We start from the raw sequence: 24,228 nt of genomic DNA on the forward strand, positions 1-24,228 counted from the left end.
TCTGTATGGTGTTCGAATGACACCTATACGTCATCATACATTTGTCCAAACCCGTAGAATGTACACCACCAAGAGTGAACCCTAAGGCAAACTATGGGGTTTGGGGGATTATGATGCGTCAACGTAGGTTCATCCTTGGTAACAAATGTACCACTCTGGTGAGTGATATTGATAATGGGGGAGGCTATGCACATATAGGGGCAGGCAGGATGTGGGAAATCTCTGTATCATCCTCTCAATTTTGTTGTGAAAGTAATACTACTCTGAAAAAATAAATGCTTTAAAGAAAGAAAAAAAAAGTGACCCCAGAGAGCTGTTTTACTCTCTTCCTGCCACGTGAGGACATAGCAAGAAGTTTATGAACCAAGAAGCTGGCTCTCACCAGATACAGAACATGCCAGCACCTTGATCTTGGACTTCTGCACTGTGAGAAATAAATGTTTGTTGTTTAAGCAACCCAGTCTGCAGTATTTTTGCTGTAGCAATTTGAGTGAACTAAGACAATGAGCCTGTTCTAAATCACTTCACTGGAAGATATTCATAAAAAACCCCAATCCACACATCTCCAACAGGATGTTCTAGATCCAACCAGCAAAATGCCTGTTGCCCGTCCATGACAAAGTTTTACTAGAAAATGAGGGCATATTTGACTTTTTTCAAAAAGAAGCAAGGATTAAGTTAAAGAAATTTCCTTTATTCAATCTGTCCTTTCTTCTCTTTTTCATTAAAACATTTAATTGAGGAATTAATGCTGACAGATGATGCAAGTTATTTTTAAATGATTTTATTTGATCATACAAAAAGCTGGTGCTAGGGGCTGGCCTGGTGGCATAGTGGTTAATTTTGTGCACTCCACTTAGGCAGCTCAGGGTTCATGGTTTGGGATCCCAGGTGTGGACCTATACTCATCAAGTCATGCTGTGGCAGCATCCCACATACAAAATAGAGGAAGACTGGCAACAGATGTTAGGTCAGGGCCAATCTTCCTCACACACACACACACACACACACACAAACAGCTGGCTTTATCTACCATATCACCACTGTTGGCCAAATAACAGAAATTGCATGGCAAACAGAGATAGTGCAAAATTATTATTCTGATTTTTGAAAGAAAATACTTCATTATTAGATTAGAACCATATTTCTAAGTTGACCAGGAGTTTTAAGGACTTTTAGTCCAACCTCTAACCTGTGCAAGAATTGCCACTCTAGTATATCTCGATATTCCAAACAAGTGAGAGGCCCTCTTGGAACACTTCTGATCTCACTATCTCAATGAAAACTTGTTTTATTTTTATAGCTCTAACAGATAATGTTCTTTTTCACATAGAAGTAAAAATGTATCTTCCTGTAACTTCCAGAAGATAGATGGCCCTTGGTCTACCCTCCAGGATCACACGTAAACAACTGAAAGTCTTACCCATATAACACCGTTTTGATATTTGAAAACAGCTCTCATTCACAAAATAAAACAGAACAAAGCCAAAAACCTCTCCTCTACAACCAAGATAAAATTTTTTCTAGTTCCTTCATTTTTTCGTTCCATCTTCAATATCTATTTCTTATCCTTACGCTTAGCTGATGATTTTGCTGTGTAATTTCATTGATAAAATATAAGGAATCACATGAGAAATATCACACGCCCCGATTATCAAATATATATGCTTATCAGTATTTGTATTTCTATAATAACTACCTTAAAAATTTTAACATTTCATTAGAGATGATAAATTAAGATTGTTATAAAAGAAGAAATATATCATGTTAGCAGATAGAAGACTTGATATTGAAAACATGCCAATGTTCCCTATTTAATCCATAAATTCCTGTGAGCTTTTTGTAGTTTCAATGAGGAACTTATAAAAACTTTTACATATATTTACATGAAAGATAAAAAGTCCAAAAGAAGCTAAGTCAACTTGGAAAAAAGCATAGGGAGTAATTGTCCTACCACAGTTAAGCTATGCTATAAAGCCATTTTAATAAAAAGTGTAGCAAAAGTGCAGGGGCAGACAATTATACTAAAGGAAGAGAACCATTCACTTAGAAGAAGATAGCACCTCAGAGATGAGTAGAGAAAGAATAGCTTGTTTGTTATATGATATCGGGAAAGCTGGGTCACCATATGGAGAAAATTATCCTTGGATTCCTCACCTCATGCTATATGCAAGGATCTTGATGAGTTAAATACTTAAATATGACATACAAAAATATGAAGGTAATAGAAGAAAATTAGCGGAAGATATTGTGATTTAAGAATAATAAAAAAAGAAAAGCGGTAAAGTAAGAATTTAATGGTTCAGACACATCAAAATTAAGAACTTTTGCTCAACCACAGAAAATTTAAGCAAAATTGGAAGGACAGACTATGAGGATTATTTTAAATGTTTAAGACAAACAAGAGATTTTCAACAAAAGAAAGTTTAAACAAAAGTAACAGATTGGGAGAAATTATTTAAAATGTCTAAGACAAACAGGAAATTAATGATAATAAACAAAGAATATCATTAAATCATCAATTAAAATGACTAAAATTAAAAGCAGAGACAGTCAATGTATTAAAAGAAAATTTTCAAAATGGGAAATCTGAATAATTAATACTATGTATGAATAGGTGCTTAAATTCACGGGTAACCAGACAAATTCAAATTTTTAAAAAATGAGATACCACCTTGTACCTATAAGATTGGCAAAAATCACAAAGTTGTATAACACTAAGTTTTGGCAAAGACGTTGGGGAACGGAAACCTTTAAGTCCTGGCATTTATATAAATTTAAACCCCTCAAATAATTCTATACGCATTATAAAAATACATTCACATTTGTGAATCTACAGTAAACACATTAGAGTGGGTGGGGCAAGGCAGGAGAAGGAAAGGATGAAAAACAAAAGTAAAAGAAAAGCAGCTGTGTGTGGACCCAGGATAGTGTGCGGGCCACTGAAGAATGGTATTATCTCCATGCTGTACACTGGAATCTCAAAATTAAATAATAAAATTAAAAACAGTCAAAATGGAATTGAAGTAAATGTGAATTAAATTTTAAATATTCCAAACTTTAAATAATCAAGAGAATATTCAATTATATAATGCATGTGAAATTAGCTTCTTAAAAAAAGAAAGTATGTACCAGCAATTTGCCAGAAAAAAAGTCTAAATTACTTCCTAAGAGTAAGAAATAGATTTATTTAGAATTCTAGGAAGACATTTTATAGGGCCAACATATTCCATTAAAAACTTAATATCAAGAGCAGCTTTAGAAAGAAATAAAACTACTTTCAAGATATTTTGGTTTTCTAATTGATCTGTGAGCCCCACTCCAGCCATTTGAAAGTAAATATTGCTGACAGATTACTTGCAAGATATTGTGATCTATTCAAACCCCAATTATAAAGAAGATACAGGGTCCTTAATTTCAAGGGTTGAATGATTTTAGAGACAAGGTAGGGATGGAGGAGAGAATTAATGAAGAAGCTAGGGATGGGACGATATGAAAAAATTTAAGCTGAATAAAAGGGTCAAAAAATGAACAAGAAGGCTAGCTTCTAGGACTCAAAACTTGTAATAAAGAGAAAATGATGTCTATGAGGAAAGACAAGAGTTCAGTTAAAATAATATTACCTTGGTTTACAGAGGTTGAAATTTGAAGCAAGGGAAATGGAAACACAGCAAGCACACTGCTGCCTGCACATAATCTGCTGTTTGTCACGTGCCCATAATTTAGCCTAGTACCTTGAGGCAGGCTCTATGTAAATATTTAGTTAATGAAGACATAAAGTGACTAACCCCATTTAGGACTACAAGAGCAAAGAGTTAAAGGTTACCCGGAGGAAGTAGTGGGATTTCTGACAGAGGCTCACACACTCGGACAGGCTGTTTCAGTGGATCTGAAGTACTCTTCTCTCAGATTCTCTGGTTAGACCTGAAAGCTGTTAAATATGCTATAATTCTTCTTTTTTTGCAAAGAAGTATCAGTTATCTTCAACTGCTCATTATCTAAATCCTGAAGTGACTACCACAGGAGAAAAAGCTTTTCCTTTTAACTCTGTGGAAGTTAACTTCCATGTTCACAGTTAAGTCAGTTTTCCTCAGTGTATGTTCTCTGTTCCGCCGCTTCTGTCACAGTACGCACACAACATCACCGTACCTGAAATACATGTTTACATATACTTATATATTTATACGTTTCTAAATTCTCCAGAACCAACTTCCTGGATGTTTTCTGCAGTTCCATTCCTTTTTGAATTGCATGGCAGATTCCTTCTCTAAAAGGATTTTCAGTCTGCCTGAGTCTTAGCCATTAAAAATGGAATATTGGTTGTCTCAATTACGTGAAAAGCTTATCTGATTCTATGGGTCACTGAAGTTTCCAACCCTCTTCCGAAAATAAAGGATATAGCTCGTGTAAATGATTCCATTGCATTGCTGGCTTTCAAATGACAATTAAATTGAGTGTAGTGGGGAGGCTATCTTCCTTAAGACTATTTCCTCTAGTGAGTAGTAAAATGCATCAGCTTTTTATCACATAAAGGAGCAATTGACTTAGTGACAAATAGACACACTTGACGCGAGCTATTCTGAAGTTGGGCATATAAATCTCATTAAAAAAAAAAGGTGAAGTATATCCTCTATAGATATTTACCAGAAGGGATCAGATATCTTAGATAGGCAGATCAGTCAGTCAACCTTCTTCCATTAAATCCAGCTCAGTGTAGTGCATAGAATCAATATTAAAACATAAAAAATAAATGGTCAAATCATTTACTGTCACTTCTGAGTAAAAACAGTGGCCTGGGGAAAATTTCTTCCATCATTTTATATAATAATAGAAACCATTTAACAGAAGATGTGGGATGGGTTGATTTTTTTATTTTTACAATATTACCTTTAATTCTATCCTACCCATACCCACCCATCATTCTGGATTTTTACATTTAAGTTTTATTAGAGAAACCTAGATTACAAAGTTTGAGGGGAAAAATAGAGTTGGGAGAAATTAAAACTACTTCCTAGCATTCAGTTCCTTGACAATCTAATTTTATAGGACACAGCAGGTCTGCCAATATCTTACTTATGTTCATCCAAGACTTCTGATTTTGGAAATGTTTTCATGTTGATTATTTCATCTTTTCATCAAAATAATCCAGTTGGACGAATGTAACTTTCCCCGCTCTGATACAAAAAGATGAAATTCCAAAGAGGTTAAACATCTTGCTCAACGGCACAGGCACAATAGCAGAGGGCTGAGGCAAAACAATTCTTGTGACTCCCAGTCCAGTGCTCGTTCCATTTTCCCTACCTCACGTCACAGAACTCATGACGGTGAATAATTAGCCTTTTAAGGAGAGTCCTTCTCTCCAATGTCAGTGTTACAAGTTTCTTGATAACTGATCATGTTGGTTTACAATGTAGTTCCCTATGGGTAAATGTAAGGCTCATTCCTCATGAAAAATACAAGTAGGCCAGCATTAACTCATTGAGGAAATGTACATATCTTCACTCTCGTTCTTTTAATTAAAAGATAGACGGCTATCTTTTGGTATGTTTTAAACAAATGTCAGTCTCCAGATAAAAGAACTATGATGATATATTGAGACCCTGTCAATGACTTATGATAACTGTAACCTGAAGAAAATAGATGAAAAGTTCAAAAGCTATGCCCTTTGATTTTGCATGTTTATTTATTTGAGTTGGTTTATTAGTTTTTAGTTGCCTAATCCCAATGAAATGCATTTTCTGCCTTCATAAAATTTTATTATCATTTTCAGACAAAAATACCCAGGCACTATTTGGTTCTTACGTGATGGCATAATTTAAAACAAAGGAAACAAATACAATTTAACTTCGGTATGAAAAATGGAGAGTGTCTCTGAAGCTCTGATACATGGAGGGACTGAGTTCTATAAAGGACTCTAATATGCTTCTTATGATTCACACGAGAGGAGAAAAAAACATTTAGAGACTGATCAAAGAAAATTATGTGAAGAAAAGAGAATCAAAAGATTGCACAAGGATAACGGAGGAAAACTAGTAAAAGGGCTCACCATAAATATAATGACAAGGTCATAATAGTATTGTCCTTCTGGAAACCAACAAGAGTCTGTTAACTTAAAATAAGAAGGATGCTTTCACTATATGCTATCAAAATACACTTATATGATCTGAAAGTAACAAAAAACTTATTTATAATAATAGCATCTGAAATAAAACATTCTGATGCGATCTGGAGGGGGATATTTAATTAAGGAAACAGTTCTCCCTCAACGCTTTATTGAGATAGCACAATTATTCACTGAATCACCATTTGGCTAATTTTATCTTGAACAAAACATTAAATGCAGTATTATCTCAGTGTGAAATACTCGTAATTTAGACAGGCGGGCTATGTAGCAACAGTGTCTCAATTTAGTATTTTTCATTTAACCTATCTAAACCTCAGTTTCTTTGTGAGTAAAATAGACATGATAATAATAGCACATCTTCTTGGTTACAAGAATATATAATGTGGCATACCTAAAGCACTTAGCATAGCATCTGCCACGATGTAAATACTAAGGAAAGGATGGCTATTCATATTTTCAATCTCTTGTCTCTGACACTCTACCTTTGACTGCTACCTGGGGCCTCAAATTTGCACTCTTATTTCCTGTCACTGGACTGGGTTGACCTCTCCATCCTGCTGTGTTAACTCTGTCTCTTCTTGGGAAGAAACTTTCTGCCTCAGCTCTAGTTCCATTTCATAGACTCTGATCAGGTAGCTCCAACCTCACTTTTAAGTTTCCGGTCAAAACTTAGAGAGACAACTGGTTGGGTTGACCATTTTCCCCTCCAGCATTTCAATGCTGTATCTCTTTATTAAGTTAGCCACTGTAAAGTAACACACTTGGACTAAAGTGCTTTCTCCTTCCCAAAGAGTTGCTTGCCTTTAATGGTCACCAAGGATTAATATAGAAATAGTCATCAGAGTCCTATTGACTGCTTAGTGTCCCATATTTATAGATACTACAGATATAAAAACTCCTCTCAAAGCTCACAAAGAAATCAATCTCTTCTGAAGAAATGCTCTGCTCCCTTTTTTAGACAATAAGCCTTCCATAAGCCATTTAGTTATCTTTTTGCCCTGTGTGTTAATAAGCTCAGTTCAGTTTTTTACTGAGCTGCTTTTCTTTTCCTAGGCAATATGTCTATTACTTAATTGTTTTGTCTTTCATATTTTGTTAAGAAGCTTTGGTTTGATTGTCCCTCAAAGTTTTTTTTTCAATAGTCAGATCATGACTCTGTATGTGTGTGCACATGTAGGTGAATTTCATGTAGGTGCACTTTAGGACAATCTAACGAGACAGAATGTTGTACACCCCATCTATGGCACTTTGCTTCTAACTAGATTCACAGAATTAAAGGACTTTGGAGCAGGAAATACCTTAGAAATTCTCTTATATCTTCATTTTAGGGATGAGAAAGTTGCATTCATAAGAAGTCAAGGGGCTTGCCCAAGATTCCATAGTAAGGAGGCAGGCTTAATTAAACTAATGACTTTTTCTCTTTTCATTAACCATGCTATCTTGCTTTAAAAAATATATTCTATCCAATGAGAATATAGTAAAATGTTTGGTGTAGATCTGTCATCTTTTGTTTTGTTGGTTTTGTTTTCTCGTTTAGCCTGCATCCTCCAACACAGACTAATGTCCAATGTGATCAAGAGATTCAGCCATTTCAGGTTTTATCTCCTCTTCAGTAAGAGATGAACCCTTAGCTAAGGTCAGTAATGAGCATCCCAAGATCTGTTATTTTAATCTGCCATTTCAAATTTACTTACACAGTTCACTGATGTCACCTCTAAAGTGTAGAGATGGTGTTTATTACAGTTTAGATTGCAGTATAATTTGAACATATCAAGAAATGTATTTGACTCCTGGAACAGAGAGAATGATCAACATTTAACACGACGAATCCCCGTTAAGGGCCTAAGAGGCTCTGCTGAGGATGTCTCTGAAGATCAATCCTATTAAATCACACATCTTCCCGTTGTTTGACTTCCCAAATCCCAGACAGAGCCCTTATTGATTTTACTTGACAACTTTTTTCCCCCACTGTTTGTTTCTGTGCTTCCTCTACCCATTGGATGTTGATCAAACAGTGACTTTTATCTTACCGTGCGGGAGCGATTCAGCCTACAGCTGCTTCTATGGCTGTCACTCAATGACGGCCCACAGGCCTCCTGGGCAATTGTGCCAGCTCCCAGCTCCTTTTCCAAGAAAGAAAACCTCCCTCGCTCAACAGTGGCCACATAAATTGGCTCAGAACAGCATTCTTCCTGGAGAGAAGTTGAGAGACACATTTTCTCTATCAACAGAACAATGCAGTCAAGGATGTATCCCTTCCGAATTCTGCTATAAAAAGAATTCTTGGCATAGATACGAAGGAAGTCGTGTGAAAATGTCAACAGCAGAATGTGAAATTTTAAACTCTAAGAATTTGAAGGCAATTTAGTGGTCATCTGGTTCACTGGTTAACTGAAACTTGGCAAAATAAAGACAAAATGGATATATTTGAAGAATTAGTTGAAGAAAAAAATGGAGAAAAAAGTCCTCTATTGGAATTATGTAACACTTAGGAAGTACTAACCACGAAATGAAATAGTGGTCTTCTAAAGATGCAGGTGCAGTCCTTATTCAGTGTAATACTGAGAGGGAGGCATGCACTAAAAGCAGGAGAGGGGACCCTTTGATGAGCTACAGCAGGAGTCAGGACACTTTTTCTGTAAAGGGCCAGAGAGTAAATATGTTCAAACGTACAGACCAAAGGTTCTCTGTTGCAGCTGCTTAACCCTGCTGCTGCAGCACGAAAGCACCCATAGACAACACGTAAGTAAATGCGTGTGGCTGGGGTCCAATACAACTTTACTTATGAAAACAGGTGACAGAAGGAACTTGTCCCACAGCTTGCAGTCCATTCACTCCTCATCTACAGGAAATACACACTTTTGGTTTTACTGACTAGATAGACAGGCACACAGACAAAGAAAGCTATTTAATGTTAAGATAATCAACTATCTATCTTTACTCAGGACTGTCTTCTATTCTAAACGTATGTCCTATCTTCTTTTTTTATATTAATGTATCTTTTCTTAATGAAATAATGGTGATACCAATGGCAAAATTTTGTTTAATGTGTATGTGTATATGTATATATATAATCTATACATATATAATCTATAATACATATATATACACATAATATGTATGCACATATATATACATAATATACAATTATACATAGATAATATATACATAATATACACACATAATATACATAATATATACATAATATATATAACATACACATATATACACTAAAAATTTGTAATTTTAATGTATATGCATTATTTTAACGTAATGCATTCGCATTAATGTATTTTTTTAATGAAATAATGGTGATGCCAATGGTAAAATTTTGTTTAAAGTGTATGCGTATATGTATAATATATACATATATAATATATACATACATATATACATATATACATGTACATATATATGCACATGATATACATATTACATACATAATATACATAACATACATATATGATACATACATATATACACTGAACAGAATTTTATAATTTTAATGCATATATATGATGTATATATACTACATATCATATATATACACACTAGATAAAATTTTGCCATTTGGTATTATCATTGTTTCATTAAAGATGTATCCATATACACATTAATCAAAATTTTATAATTTAATGTATATGTGATATATAGTATATTAAACCAAATTCTGCCGCTTGGTCTCAGTTTCATTTCATAAAAAAGATATGTTAATATGAAAAAAAAAAACCAGACCTACATTTAGAATAAAATACAGTGCTATGTAAAAATGGACAGTTGATTATACATATAATTTATATATATACATATATATATGTTTCCTATTGGTTTTGTTTCTCTGGAGAACTCTAACACACTGGTCTATAAATAAAATACTATGATATCCATCATTGGTGCATTCTCTCTCACTTTCATAACTGCAGAGTTCACTTAGGGAGCCTTCCTGATAAGATATTATGCAGTCTTTATTACTATTCCAGTAATAGAGAGTTTGCTACCTAATAGGGTCTCAATTTTATTTTACAATCGCTCTAATTGTTGAAAATTGTTCCAGCAAATCTTGGCCATTTTCAGATGAACATCATTCCATAATAGTAAGACCATAAGCCAGAAATTCTCACTCTACTCCTAGCACCTGAAGTAGCTAGTACTTCACATCCTATATCCTCCTTTTAGTGCTGATCACTAGCTTGGGTTTGGGGTCCTATCAAAATTGAATGTGAATTCTGACTAAAACATACAAGTCCTTGCGAAAATTAATAAATGCTGAGTCCTAGTTCTTTAGATCAAAAATGCAAACACCACCACCAAAAACATAGGGACTTTTTTGAGATTTAATTAAGAAAATGAATATAAATTGCCTGGCAGGTAATAAGTGCTCACGAAAAGATATTGTTGATATCATTATTGTTGCCAGTGGTAATGGAAGAAGATATCAAATCATTACCCAAAGTCATGAGGAAGATACTCACTCAAAAATATTTTTAGGTACCTACCATATTGCAAGCACAAGGAAGATCAGGACAGAAGCGGACTCAGCTCTTGTGCATGTTATACCCAAGTAGAGATAAAAGATGGTGCTGTCTACTCCCACACGAATCCTCAAAAGTGTGTCATGGTCAGTGGGCTTGCTAAATCTCAGAAGTCTTTTGCTCATGTCTGATTACTTCTAGAATGATAATACACACCTCTATTAGCAATCACAGAGCTACATGCTGCCCTTTCCATCATTGACGACACGGAATCACTGATACAAATACAAGATTTCTCCTCTGACTTTCTAGTGAATATCTATCTATCTATCTATCTATCTATATATCTATCTACCTACCTATACACACATCCTTCTTTGTATTCTGAGGATGGGTTGCAGCTAAATATTTAGTACGTCCATATCACCTTTCATGGGTAGATTTCAAATTTGTGAATGTCTTAGAAATATAAATGAAATAATAATTTAAAAATAATGAAATTGAAAGGTAGTGTATAAGAAAACTGATGTTGAAAGACAATCTGAATTGCATATCTTAATCTAAGCATGTTTGATGTTTAGTCTAGACATCATGATTAAAGATGATTATGTCAAGGCCTTAACAAGCTCAACATGTGTCCCTCTTTGCTTAAGTGGGGTTTGGAGAAATCATATCCTATTCAACCCCCTTACATCTGATTACCCCACCATCTGTAGGAAGAAATCCAAGAGAGGCTAAATTTACATACTGAAGCCAAGCAAAGGTGGAGATCCAATTCCATTACCAAACACCTAAGTCAGAATTTTAATTCCACCTTAACCCTTTTTGGTTACAGTCTTAGAGTGTGCATGAACTCAGCGTAGCACGGAAGCAACATTTGAGAGATCCAACACAAATTTAAGAATCTCACAAATGCATCAAGCATACCATATAAGAAAGTTTCTTTTTTGGATTATAGGCTCAAGTTGTATTTGATTATTTTTCTTATTCAGAGTGAGCTAGCATACCTAGTAGAAATCAGATTCAACAAGTGTGTAGATAGAAGCATTTTTTCCCAGACTATCTGGAAACTACATCAAATCGCTTTCTTCCCTCCTCCTGATTTAACTCTGTGGATCCAACATATGCTTTGTAATATTTCAGAATGGTGCTAGGAGCAGCTGGCAATACGTGATGGCTGCAGAGCAAGAGAACACCTGGAAAGAGAAAGGCTGACTTTTTTGAAGACGGCGCCTCCTGTTACAGACCACAAGGAAAGGAAAAGGATGGTGATTCCTCTGAGCAATAAATTGCCAGGTGACATTTCCAGGCTGGTGCCAGTCAGGGCAGCAGATGCCTGGGGTGATGAATTGGGCATAAAGCACACAGAATTTCAGGGCTAAGCAATGGAACAGAACTAAGAGACAGAGTATGTTATCAAAAAGAGGAGAACGGAAGCTTTCCTGAAAAAGCTGGAACTGAGGAACTCTGCGTTCCTCATAAGTGACAGGAATGTTACAATGACAGAGCTGAGGAAAGGGAGCTTGTGAGCAGCACATAGTATATTGCTGAGAGTTTTCAGCTCCTTATGCACTCTGTATTGGCCAAACAGAAGCCTCTACATCGTGAGTTTAAGAACAAAACCTAAAAAAGAAGAGGAGATCATTTTTACAATTGCTACTAGTTCTGTTTTGTTTTATGATTGATTGGAGTTTACATGTTCTGAAATTACTATTGCTCGTGGTCCTTTTAACATAAACATACTTGTGAAATTAAAAAAAGTTCCTCCTTTGAGTTGGAGGAGGCAGCATAGACAAACAAAATTAGCCATGGATTGATAATTGTTGAAGCTAGGTGATAGTACATTGGGTTTGTTATATTATTCTCCTTCTCTTAAAGAAGCATCCCTCTCTTGAAACTGACACAATGGTCCAGCAAACATCCCATTTCTTTTCTCCTGTCACCACAAAATTTCTTGAAAGAGACAAGTTTTCTCCACTTGTTCACCACTCCCGACTTGCATTCCCTATTTAAGCCACCCAGTCTGGCTTCGGCTCCCACAGAGTCGCTGAAATGGCTTTTATCAAGGTCAAAAATGATTTCCATATTACCAAACCCAATAGGTACTTTTCTGTATGTATCTTATTCTACCTCTTACTACATTTCAGTTCATTAGATCTCTTTCTCGTTAAACAACCGCTCTGAGCTCTCCTCTCCTAAGTCTTCATCTGTCACACTAGCAACTCTTTCTAAGTCTCTTTTTCTCTCTTGTCTTCCAAATCTTCAGCCAGTGGTCATGGAACCTTCTTCTGTCTGTCTGTTTTGCCTTTTTAGGACAGACTTAAACTCATGACTCTAAGTCTTATTTCTTGTCCTGGCCTCTTCCTTGAGATCAAGCCTCCTATATCCAGTTATTCACCGACATTTTTCCATTTGGATTTCTAATATTCCTCATAACTTAACATGGCCAAAGTAGAAATCTTGACTTTTCTTCAAAATATACTTCTTTCCTGGGTTGCCTCATCTCAGTTAATGACATGCCAATCCTCCAAATTGATGAAGCCAGAAAGCTACGAGGAATTCCCCATCTCCCATCTCTCAGTCTTTGGTTTTACCTGTGTAATATGGGATTCACTCACTTCTCTTCATACCCACTGCCATCACCCTTGTTGAACTCAACATCATCTCTCACCTCATCTACTACAGTGGTTTCCTAAACCGCTTCCCTGCTTTTGCTTCAGGCTTCCTGCAATTCATTCTTTACATAGCACCACAAACTTCTATATGTTAAAATTAAATTATGTCACCCCTGTGTTCAAAGACTCCCCAAGGCTTCCTTTTGCATTAAGGAAAAAAAGTCTACTCTCACCATGGCCTACAATCCCAAATTGATTTGACCACCCTTAGCTAATCTTCTCCAACCTCACCTTAAGCCACTCTTGCCCTTTTCTCAGCTTGTTCCAGGCCCACTGACTTCAGCTTTAGAACACATCACCTTCTTTCCTGCCTTCGAGCATTTACAAGTGCTGTGCTCTCCACTTAGAAGGGACAGCACTGCTTCACACAGCAGCCTCACTTCCTTCGACTCCAAGGCTCAATCTAGAAGGTAATCTCTCAGAGATGCCCTATTGCTGTATTCATAGTCTTTGTGTCATTGTTTCCCTCTTCACCCACACCTCTCCCAACAAGACTGTAAACTCCTTGAAGGTAGTAGTTGTATTTTTTCCTCTTACATCTGTATACTCAATGTTTAGCAAACCATTTGACACAAAACTGCTCGATAGATGATTTTTGAAGAAAATAGATATAAAAGAAATATTCACAATATAACCATTACCTAATGAGTTAGGGAGTTTTTACTTAAGCAAACTATTTTTGCAAACATGTAAGACAGATTGAATGCTTTAAACCCAAATGCTTTAAAATGCATTTGTACTATGATGAAATTAAGAGTCTTCCTGCTTTTTTAACACATGAGAGACATCCAAGAAAAATTTACCCTAGCAATAAGATTTATTGATCACTCCAGACAGTCCAATCTAGTGGAAATGATCAGGAGATGGCCTGGAAGAGTTGTTAGTTTCCCATTTGTTGCCTGCTGATCATTTTCAGTCTGCTACTGTCTGTCTTCACTTACGTGTGAAATTTAAAGCGTGCCAACTAAGACTTTATTTGAAAGATAAACATTCCTTTACACTTATCACATTTTAATAAACCAATCTGCAAGCTAACTGTAAACTTTAGGTTTATATATTAAATGAATAGCAATGCTTATATGCTTTTTCCAAAAATCAATTAAATGCCTCCCCAAAAACCATCAGGCCTCTACTAATTCAAACACAGGGTTGAGAAGCCATTTTATCTTTACAGATGTGTGTTGAAAATCCATAATTATTCCTTGTCATGTCACAAAAGGAAAAATGGAATACACTCCCATGAAATCCCCGGTGGTAATCAACTCCACCGAGAGTCTTGCTCTGAGAGTGCTCTCCTTCTCTTCAGCTGGTTCTTTTGTCCTGTAATTGAATTGAATTTGCTCCTCGCCCCATTCCTTCCAGACAGCTTCTCATTTGAGGGCTCTGAAGATGTATTACACTAATATATCATCAGAATGACAATGCTATGATGATGCATGAGTATAATACATCTTCAGAGCTTCAGCACTGGCCAGAAACAATGCAGCTGCTACTGGATCAAATTCAAACCTAATGCAAAAGGAAACATTAAAAAAAATCTGGCTAACAAGGACGGTGAAAAAAAACTCCTAAATAAAAAAAAGCTACTTTAATGAACTCCATAATCTGTACACTCTGAAGACAAGTTTTCAAGACTTTAATATGGCTTATTATTAATTTGTAAATTTATGCAAGAATATACTCTATAAACTTCTGAAGATTACAGCTAAACATAACCTTAGCTAGACAAAAAATACACAATAAATGTAGTTTTTTAAGTTTCAATTTCTCAAGCAAAGTTTACATACAAAGTTTACTGCAGTAAATGTTGCATTTTGCCTCTTTTGTCAGCCTGGAAAAATTAGTTTCTTGACATTTCATAAGACATTTTCCTTATGCATTATACTAGGAGACCTTTCATGAGTGTTGATCCTCTTCTCTGAAGACAGAATCCCCTTTGTAACGTTTTCATAGAGGGTGTAAGTACTGCCTTCTGACAGAAGATATCCATAAAATTTTCGGAATCTTTAACAGGCTGAAATTGAGTTGCACAGTAAACTAGGATTAGAGAATTTATAGATGATGATAATAATAGTCATAATAAAGAGAAAAACAGGGCACCATTATTCAGGGTCTCCTGGTCACGGTATCTTTTGTACCCCTTACCTGGCGCTGCTCAGGTTGGGAATCACACAGAAATCTCAGAGAGGGCAGCCCCTCAGGAATATGTAGCTATGTGAAGACTCTTTTCTTTTGTTCCTTATTTTTACAGACTTTTTTTTCCTACAGCACAGAAGGAAACTAAAGAAAACAAATGTGTCCGTCCTCCAATACGTTGCTTTTTGTCTTCCCCTCATCATCCACCATTTACTAGAATCCCAATAAATAATTCAAACTTTTGTTTCTAGGAGTCTTTCTGGTGGTAACAATCCATAAATAATCACTAAACAATCCCTCTTCTATTTTCTATGTAGAAACAACTAAATACGAAATAAAATCTCACTAGTTTAGTGATGTAATCACTACATTGCATTTATCTGATTTTTTACCACATAAGAACAAGGTACTTATCATCACCATCTTTTATTATCTGCCTTCAAGCACCTTTCATGTAAAGAGAAACCATGAGAACAATTTTAATAATAATAGCGAAGAATCTGGAACTCAGTTTTGCCTGGGTATTCTTTAAACTTTTAACTTGTAATATCTCCTTCATACTGCAGCCTTGTGAAATTACTATTATCAGCTCATTTTGCATATGAAGAAACTGAGGCACAGAGAGCTTAAGAAATTTGCCCAAGTTAACGCATGTGGTGAATGGCAGAGTATGAATTTGAAACCAAGTGGTACCAGTACTGCCCATGTCCTTTTAAGCACTACGCTATATTGCCTTGGTTAATAGGAGTTTGATAACTACATATAAAAATGTTATTAGCTTTTCCCTTTGGGGAATGATCTATTCACAAAGGTTATAAATGAAAGTAATTATGATTAGGCATATTAATTTTTAAAACATTAATCAGTTAATATAAATTTGTTAATCACGTAAAGACTTTATAGTATTCTAAAATATTGTGTCATTTAACAAATATTTATTGAGTACTTACTATGTAGCTATATTTACCTGAATCATGGATCTTAAAGAAACAGCACACAAAAAGTGAGAGAAATTAAAAGTATTTACCATAGTTTTATTGATCTGTAATCCAAGAGCATCAAAATCATTCCAATTTTTCATTAGTGATGATTATTCCTAATTATAGTCAAGTTAATCAAGAAAAGTATAACTTTAAAACAAGCCAGAGTATAATTAAAATTCAGTAACAATATACTCATTTTGAGTAAGGAAAAATAGATATAGTGTTCTTTTATACTAGAGGTCATAACTTCTCTAAAAATAATTTAGCGCAAGCCAACCATATGCTCTTGTCTATAACTGTCAAGAACAGTTTGAGTCTTCATTTCAAAAGAAATCATTATTAACATATTTTCTTTTTCTTACTTATATATATATATATATATATATATATATATATATATATATTAGTAATAATCTAGGAACAGCACTAAAATTCTAGTAGGCCTTGTTTCTACAAAAATGTAGCCTTGATGGATATGATCTTACGTTTACGGGAAAATTGTATCCTCATTGACTGCCAGGGTTCAAATAATCAGTACAGCCTGGGTTCAAATGAAAAGTATGGTCTTTTCTTCAGGAATGTGGTACAAGAAGTCATAATACTTCACGTGTAAAGTAGTTAACATACGCTCACCTAACACATGTTAGAACAGTGCCTGGGACATACTAAGTGCCCAATAAATAATACTTAATGTAAGCATTATTGGGCTCATTTAAACTTTCACAGTACCTACTGGTGCTCTTTCTGGATCCTTATAGGATCCATTTCAATATTATGAATACAAATTTTACTAACGGAGTCCCATTTCAGCTTGAATTAGCATGGAATTTACAACCAAAGAAAAAGCTGCATTTTCTAAGATGCTAACCTTTAAATAAGCCCCTAACTTGTTTAGACATAACTATTTATGTAATACCTTTCCCTAATACACATATTGTGACATTGAAATTGCTCAGGCAAAAGGCTCTAGAAAAATCTAATTCCTAAAGTATAAACAGTATAATGCCAACCGTTATCCCCAAATTCAGTCCACTAAGGGGAGACATAACCTAGAGTGTTGTGTGTGTGTGTGTGTTTTTTTTTTCTAATGCCCAGTTCTCTGGGAAAATCAAGTTCCATAGGGGGGAAAAAAAATAAAAAAAGCAATGTTATATGAAATGCTTTGAAATGTTTGATGGATTCCTGTTTTCTGTTCTATATGGGTAAGGACTTTCCTCTGAGAATAGTGAATTATTTTTTATATTGATTCATCATATCATCAGGCCCACTGCTTAGCCTTATATGTGCCTTAAAATAGTGAAAACTGTCTTGTTTTTTATTTTCAAATAATATGCATTAAGAGTTCAGAATAGACACAATTCTGCATACTCCACCACCAACTGGATAGAAGTAGAGAGACTTCAGAAACAGACAAATGAAAGTTAAAATTATAAGGAAAACACTGAGAACAAAAAGGCAATTTTAACTACATCTATAAATTATTGGTGTGCAATCTTATGGTAGAAGTTTAACTTGCCATCATTATGTAGATTCATTCTTTATATAATTATCCATTATGTAAAGCCCTTATGGAAATTCATAAAAGCTCCACATAGAATACAGCTCTACAGTGGAACTAGAACCATAGTTTGTAATCTGAAAATCTGTTATTGTTGAAGCATCATCAGCATAAATTGCTGGTTTTACTGAATTTTTTCTTCCTAGCATTAAGAAGCAAAGCGCAGTGTCAGGATTACAAACCTGAAAAAAGACTTAAAGATTTATAGTGTTTGGGCGACAGGCTGCCAGCTTGCAAGAAGTACACACAGAGCCTCTTCATCACATCACCCCACGTGTTGGCCCAGCACTCAAACATTTCAAAGAAGACTTTGTTTCACAAAAGGGGAATGACAATGAAATCAAGAGCACTAATAGAAAGTTTCTAGTAGTTTGTTCCTGTGATGACTTGAACTCTTCTCAGAATTATTTTAAACAGTAGTCAGCAGTGTACATGGTTTTTAGATACTAATTTTCATTTTTTACAGCCTTCTATTTTTTATGATAATTAGTAATTAGCATTTTCTGTCTTAAGACTGTATTTAATTCTCTTGAAAGATTATAAAAATTTTAACGTCAGGGCTCGCCCCATGGCCGAGTGGTTAAGTTCGCGCATTCCGCTTTGGCGGCCCAGGGTTTCGCTGGTTCGGATCCTGGGCCCGGACATGGCACTGCTCATCAGGCCATGTTGAGGCAGTGTCCCACATGCCACAATGAGAAGGACCCTCAACTAAAAGTATACAACTGTCTACTGGGGGGGATTTGGGGAGGGAAAAACAAAAGATTGGCAAGTTGTTAGCTCAGGTGCCAATTTGTAAAAAAAAAAAAAACATTAACTTTGATGTGCTACATCTGTATGTCTTAAAACTGGCAAATAAAATTTAGAACTCAAATCACTTTTAAAATATCTAATGTAGTGGTCAGCAAACTTTTTCTGCAAAGATCAGATAGTATATAGTTTTGGTTTTGTGGGCCATATGGTTTCTATTACAACTACCTAACTTTACCATCGTAGCATGAAAGAAGATACTATGCAACTGTGGAAGAAGAAGCACCCAATTTTTCCTAGGATGCTCAGCAATAGTTTCATAAAAAGTTGAAGGATGAGTAGGAGTTTCCCAATCATATAAAGGGACAAAGGATACTCAATAGAAGAAATAACACATATAAAAGTAGAGAAACCAAATATCCACCGTGACTAACTGGAAGTTGCGTTTTGCCTCCACATGTAAGTTCTTTACTTCTTATTTGCTCTTTAATCCTCCACAATTGGGTTTCTGGTCCATTATGCCGCTGAACTGCCACAGCGATCACCAAACTACCTAACCCAAAGGTAATTATTCGGGTCTTAACTTATCTGACCTGATTGACATTGTCCACCACTCACTGCTCCAGGAAAATTTTTCATCTTTTGGTTTCTTGAAATCTGGCTTTCTGGTTCTATTCCTATATTTCAGGCCACTTGCTTGTGGTCTCCGTTGTAAGTGCTCAATGTTGTTGATTAAACAAAAGTGATCAGCGCCAAGGGACTGATTTCAGAAAAGAGCGACCTGAGCCTGTCTAAATGTGGGCTGGATGGATTCAACAGAGAGGAAGAGATTAAAGATGTAGGGAGAAAGAGGACATTTAATGGAATGAGGACCTGACAAATGGGAAGGGATGGAGGCAATCCAAGAACATAACAGGACAAAGGCTACTTAACTGAACAGTCTTTATCTTGTGTTAGGCAATATGGTCTTGACTCCTATGGATAATTGGGGTGAGAATACCCTGTCAAAAGGCACTAAGCATATGGAAATTAGACCAAAAAAGAATCTGAGACATACAACCTTGTGTTTATGCTCATGTTTTAGCTTCAGAGTCAAAAAAAAATCTGTCAGCTAATAAACACCAGCAGAGTAGAATTCCCCGGAGATTCCAGATATCAAAGAATAGGAATGAACTAGGGAACAGAGCTTCAGATAAACAGCAATGAATAATAAGTGGAAATTTGACAGAAGTGTTCAAAATGTCTCCATATTTGTTATCTGTAATCTATCGTTTTAAAATTTACCTTTTAACTTTTCCTGTGTTTTTTTCTGACTGGATCTAGATTTATCAATACAATGATGTGTGATTAAGAATTTCGTCTTCATATTCAAAATCAGATGCCTTGCGTAAACTTAATGTTCTCTAGAAGTTTTAAGCGAGTTTTAGCTTTGTGAGATCCTTATTTGAGAGCAGCTATGTGAACTGCATTCAAGAGCTGGAAATAAACCCTTCAACTTCAGAAACAGGGTTGAAGATTTTACTCAGTCAAAAATTCAAACACAATTTCAGTAGTAAATTAATGACTAATAATATAGAGTATTTACCACAAGTAATGAACTCTGATCAATGCTCTATACTATTCCGTTTAATCCTTATAACAGTTCTGTGAATTGGGTACAATTATTATTGCCATTTGTATTTGAAGTTTAAAGGAGTTAATTTTGTCTAAGATCTTATAGTTTGTACGAGAAAGAGCTGGGTCTCAAACCCAGTTCTGACTGACATCAAAGTTCACGATCTTGATCACTGTGCTATACTGGCACAGTCTGATGCCTAAGAAATTACTGGTAGGAAAGAAGGGAATCATACCCCTTATATCAGGAACTTTGAGAAAACCTTGAAAATTTTCTAAGTAGATAAGGAACCAGTCTAGTTAAAGCAGTAAGATCTCCTGTAAATTAAGATGTATAAACCTATTTAAATCTCTAGTGATAAAACAATTGCCTCTTTATATTTTCCTTGATATAAATATATTTTACTATTAATTCTATAAGCCCCATTTGTAGACGCACCAGGCTCCAGGCCCTGTTCTAGGCTTGTTAGACAAAACCAAACGAAATATGATCCATCCCTTGCACTGAAGTTATTTAAGGTGCAGTGGTTGAGAAAATATCATAGGAAGCAGCCTAGATCTCTGAGTCTCTGACAATTTTACTATAAGGCAGATCAACAGAGTTATATATTTTAAGCCAGTAATGGTTTTAACTCCAAGTGTACAACATCTAATCATTTGAAGTAAAGTGAAATGGTTGACTCCAGAGATGGGACAGGAATGACACAAGATAAGTCTTGCATATTTTGTCAGGCCAGAAAGTATGAAAGTGCTAAAAAAAAATGGTAGGGGCATATCATAAGAACACAGGAGTCAGAATGAAGTAATCCCCACTCACCAAATCAGGAACAATGTGAGCATCAAAATAATTAAAGACAGTAATGAATTATAAACAATTATAAAAAGTTGGAAACGCGTGAGTCTTTCTGCCATAATAAATATACAGATAAACAAACAAATAAATAAATAACAAATAGGGGAAAGTGAAGTTCTTGTTTATGGTAGAATGCCAAGTGCTAACTGGTAAAAGGAGAAGGATTGCTGAAGATAAAAAAATCATCATTTTGTAATCAGAGTAAAGATTGGTTCACAATAGTATCAGTGATAATGCCAAATCTAAGGGTAAGTTTAAGTAGCAGGTATTTGCATATTACGGTCTTGAAATCTCTCCCTACTGCTTATTGGTGCATGAGGAAGGAAAATGAACTATACAAGGCAGAAATCAGATAACTGGATTGGGTAATCAAAATTAACATCAAATGAGGGACAGATGGATACCCTGTGCCTCTGGGTATCATTTCCTGGGAAAGCTACAACTTCACTTGTTTAGTCCCACATGGGCATCACTGGAATCTAATTCCAAGAAAACATGAGTTAAACCCCTAATGAAAAAATACTCTACTTTAAAAAAAGAGGTATGTTCATTGTTGAAAAATGTCAATGTTCAATAATGACAAAGGAAGACTACGGAATTAGTCTCCAGACTAAAGAGGACTAAAGTGATATGACAACCAAATACAATGCTTGGCTTCTCTACCAGAGGGAAAAGAATTCTAAAAAAAACACTATCAGACCAGTTCACACAATTGGAATATGTACAGTAATGTGATAAAAGTATGACATAATGTTAAATGTACAAAAGTTGAAAACTGCACTGTGCTTATATAAGAGAATGTCCTTTTTCTTTAGAAATGTCCACTGAAATAACTAGGGAGAAAAGGGCATGATGTATGCAAGTTGTCCTCAAATGATTCAGTGAAAAAAACATATATATATATATATTTTTATATGCTCTATACACAGCAAATGTTGAAACTAACAGGAAAAATGATGAATGAAACTGAGTAAAGGATATGGGATGTTCTTTGTATTATTCCTGTAACAGTTTTTAACATCAGTTTGAAAATAATTCCCAAATACAGAATGAAAAATATAGAAAGAAATCATTAGTACAAGTGAACTTTAAGGAAACTCATATACCCAGAAATTTCTCAAGAAAGATGTTTTCAGGGAAAGTACACTGAGTACACAAGTGGAAAGTCAACTCCAACAGATTCAGGTGATGTTTGCGATGTGGTTGAATTCAACCTAATTTTTCTGTAGATTAGGGAGAAGCTCTGTGGAGCTATCATCCTATGACCAGCCATTTTTTATCGATTTTTAAAACTTGAATAGATCATGAATGAGTCAGCAAGATTACCAAAGGTACCGGTAAAAAATTCTAAACAAGTCACATATGTACAAAAACTAGCCATTGCTTCTAATACTGACAGGAAGTATATCTATATCTGTTTGTAACATTAAACATTGTTCACACAATGATTCCTGTTTTGTGACACATTTTCTTTCCTGATATAGCAAAAGAAAAGAGAAGAATATGCACAATACTGATATTTCTTAGGTAAAATGTAGATGGATCAATGAAGTTTATAATTTTGCTTTTAAACATATGTTTAAAAGCATAAATATATAAGTTGAAGGATGGTAATAGAATTACCAGACATGTGACACAAAGCAGAAACTCCACAGTGCTGTGCATTTGAATATAGATCATTAACAAATTATAATTTGAAATTATTGGAAGCATTTATAAAAATATCAGCCATGTCTAGCTATTCACTGGATAATAGTTAATATTTATGCTAATTTTATTCATTTGCTCTGTATGGTAGGATCAGAAAAACAAATCTATGCACAGTTTAACTTATAAACTCAATCTGTCTTCTTTCAGCTTCATGATGTTATCCATTATCCTTATCCTAATAACTTCACTAACCAACATTCGTGCTATTTAATTAAACTGAAATGTACCCAAGCACTTAAAAAAGAAGAATATGCATAATAACAAGCATTGCAAAGCAGGAGAGGTAAGTCCAAAATATTAATCTTAAATTATAAGAAGATGGAGATCATGTGCTTCATTCTTACAAAAATTATATTGCCATATCAGATTTAAATCCCTGGAAAGATGATTAAGACTCAGCTTATATTTGCATATCACCTATACTTATTAAAGCACATTTATGTCTATTAACTTTTTTGAGACTCACAATAGCCAGGGGTTTTTCAATCATTCGATTTTCAGAAAGTAGGAAACTAGCTGAAGGTGACTGAGGCTAAGAGATTTGCAAGAGCATTGGCTGGGCTGATGAAGAGGGAAGTTGAGAGGACCATGTGTGTACTAACTCCTAGTCCACGTTTGCCTCTCCTACACCCCATGCAGAGCCTTCCATGGATTCAGTGCTCACACACCAGTTTTATGATTCCGTAGCTGCTCCAGAGAGTGAACTGCTGGCAGTCAAGAGCACCCTCATGCTTCAGAAATATTATAGGGGCCATAATGCATATTATATAAGTGTATACTGCTGTTATATTGATTTTTTCTCACATTAATAGTAATACTAAGCATATAATGTGAGTAAGTCTCATTAGACTCACTGCATAAATGAGGAAACTGAAAGACATTTAAGGATAAGGGATATGAAAGAAAGCATTAGCGGGTAAAATAGATGTTCCAGTTGTACTCTTCTACGCCTACATAAAATGTGCCTTCTGATTTCTTTAAAAGCAATTTCATCCCTCTAGCCTTCTTGGTGCCATTTCCACCAAAAATATAAAACAAATCACATCAAATTTAATTCATCTGAAGTGGTGGTGGGGGGGGGGTTCTAGTCATTAAAAGTACCTCTCTTACTTCCATGGTATACCCAAAACTATATAGTTCAAATATTTAAAATTTACACAAATTGATGATTCTGTTAAAAATGTGCCTGTGAAAATCTGTTTTGATAATGATTATCCCCAACTTCCTAAAGGTGACTTAATCTCTTTAGGAGGATGTGCACTGTAGCAAAAGCACCAGAAATCCATAAACATGTCATATTCCTTAATTTCACCTAACTATGTGATCTTGTACAAGTTACTGGAACTCTTGGGTTTT

At 35.1% G+C, this 24,228-nt stretch overlaps 1 protein-coding gene across 2 annotated transcripts in view; it reads right to left on the minus strand.

Annotated features, from left to right (window-relative positions):
- NEGR1 (neuronal growth regulator 1) overlaps nucleotides 1-24,228 on the minus strand; it is an 810,652-nt gene that overhangs the window by 311,684 nt on the left and 474,740 nt on the right. The gene's annotated exons all lie outside the window — the stretch shown is intronic.

This window comes from Equus quagga, chromosome 18, assembly GCF_021613505.1.
Source record: "Equus quagga isolate Etosha38 chromosome 18, UCLA_HA_Equagga_1.0, whole genome shotgun sequence".
Taxonomy (NCBI): Eukaryota; Metazoa; Chordata; class Mammalia; order Perissodactyla; family Equidae; genus Equus; species Equus quagga.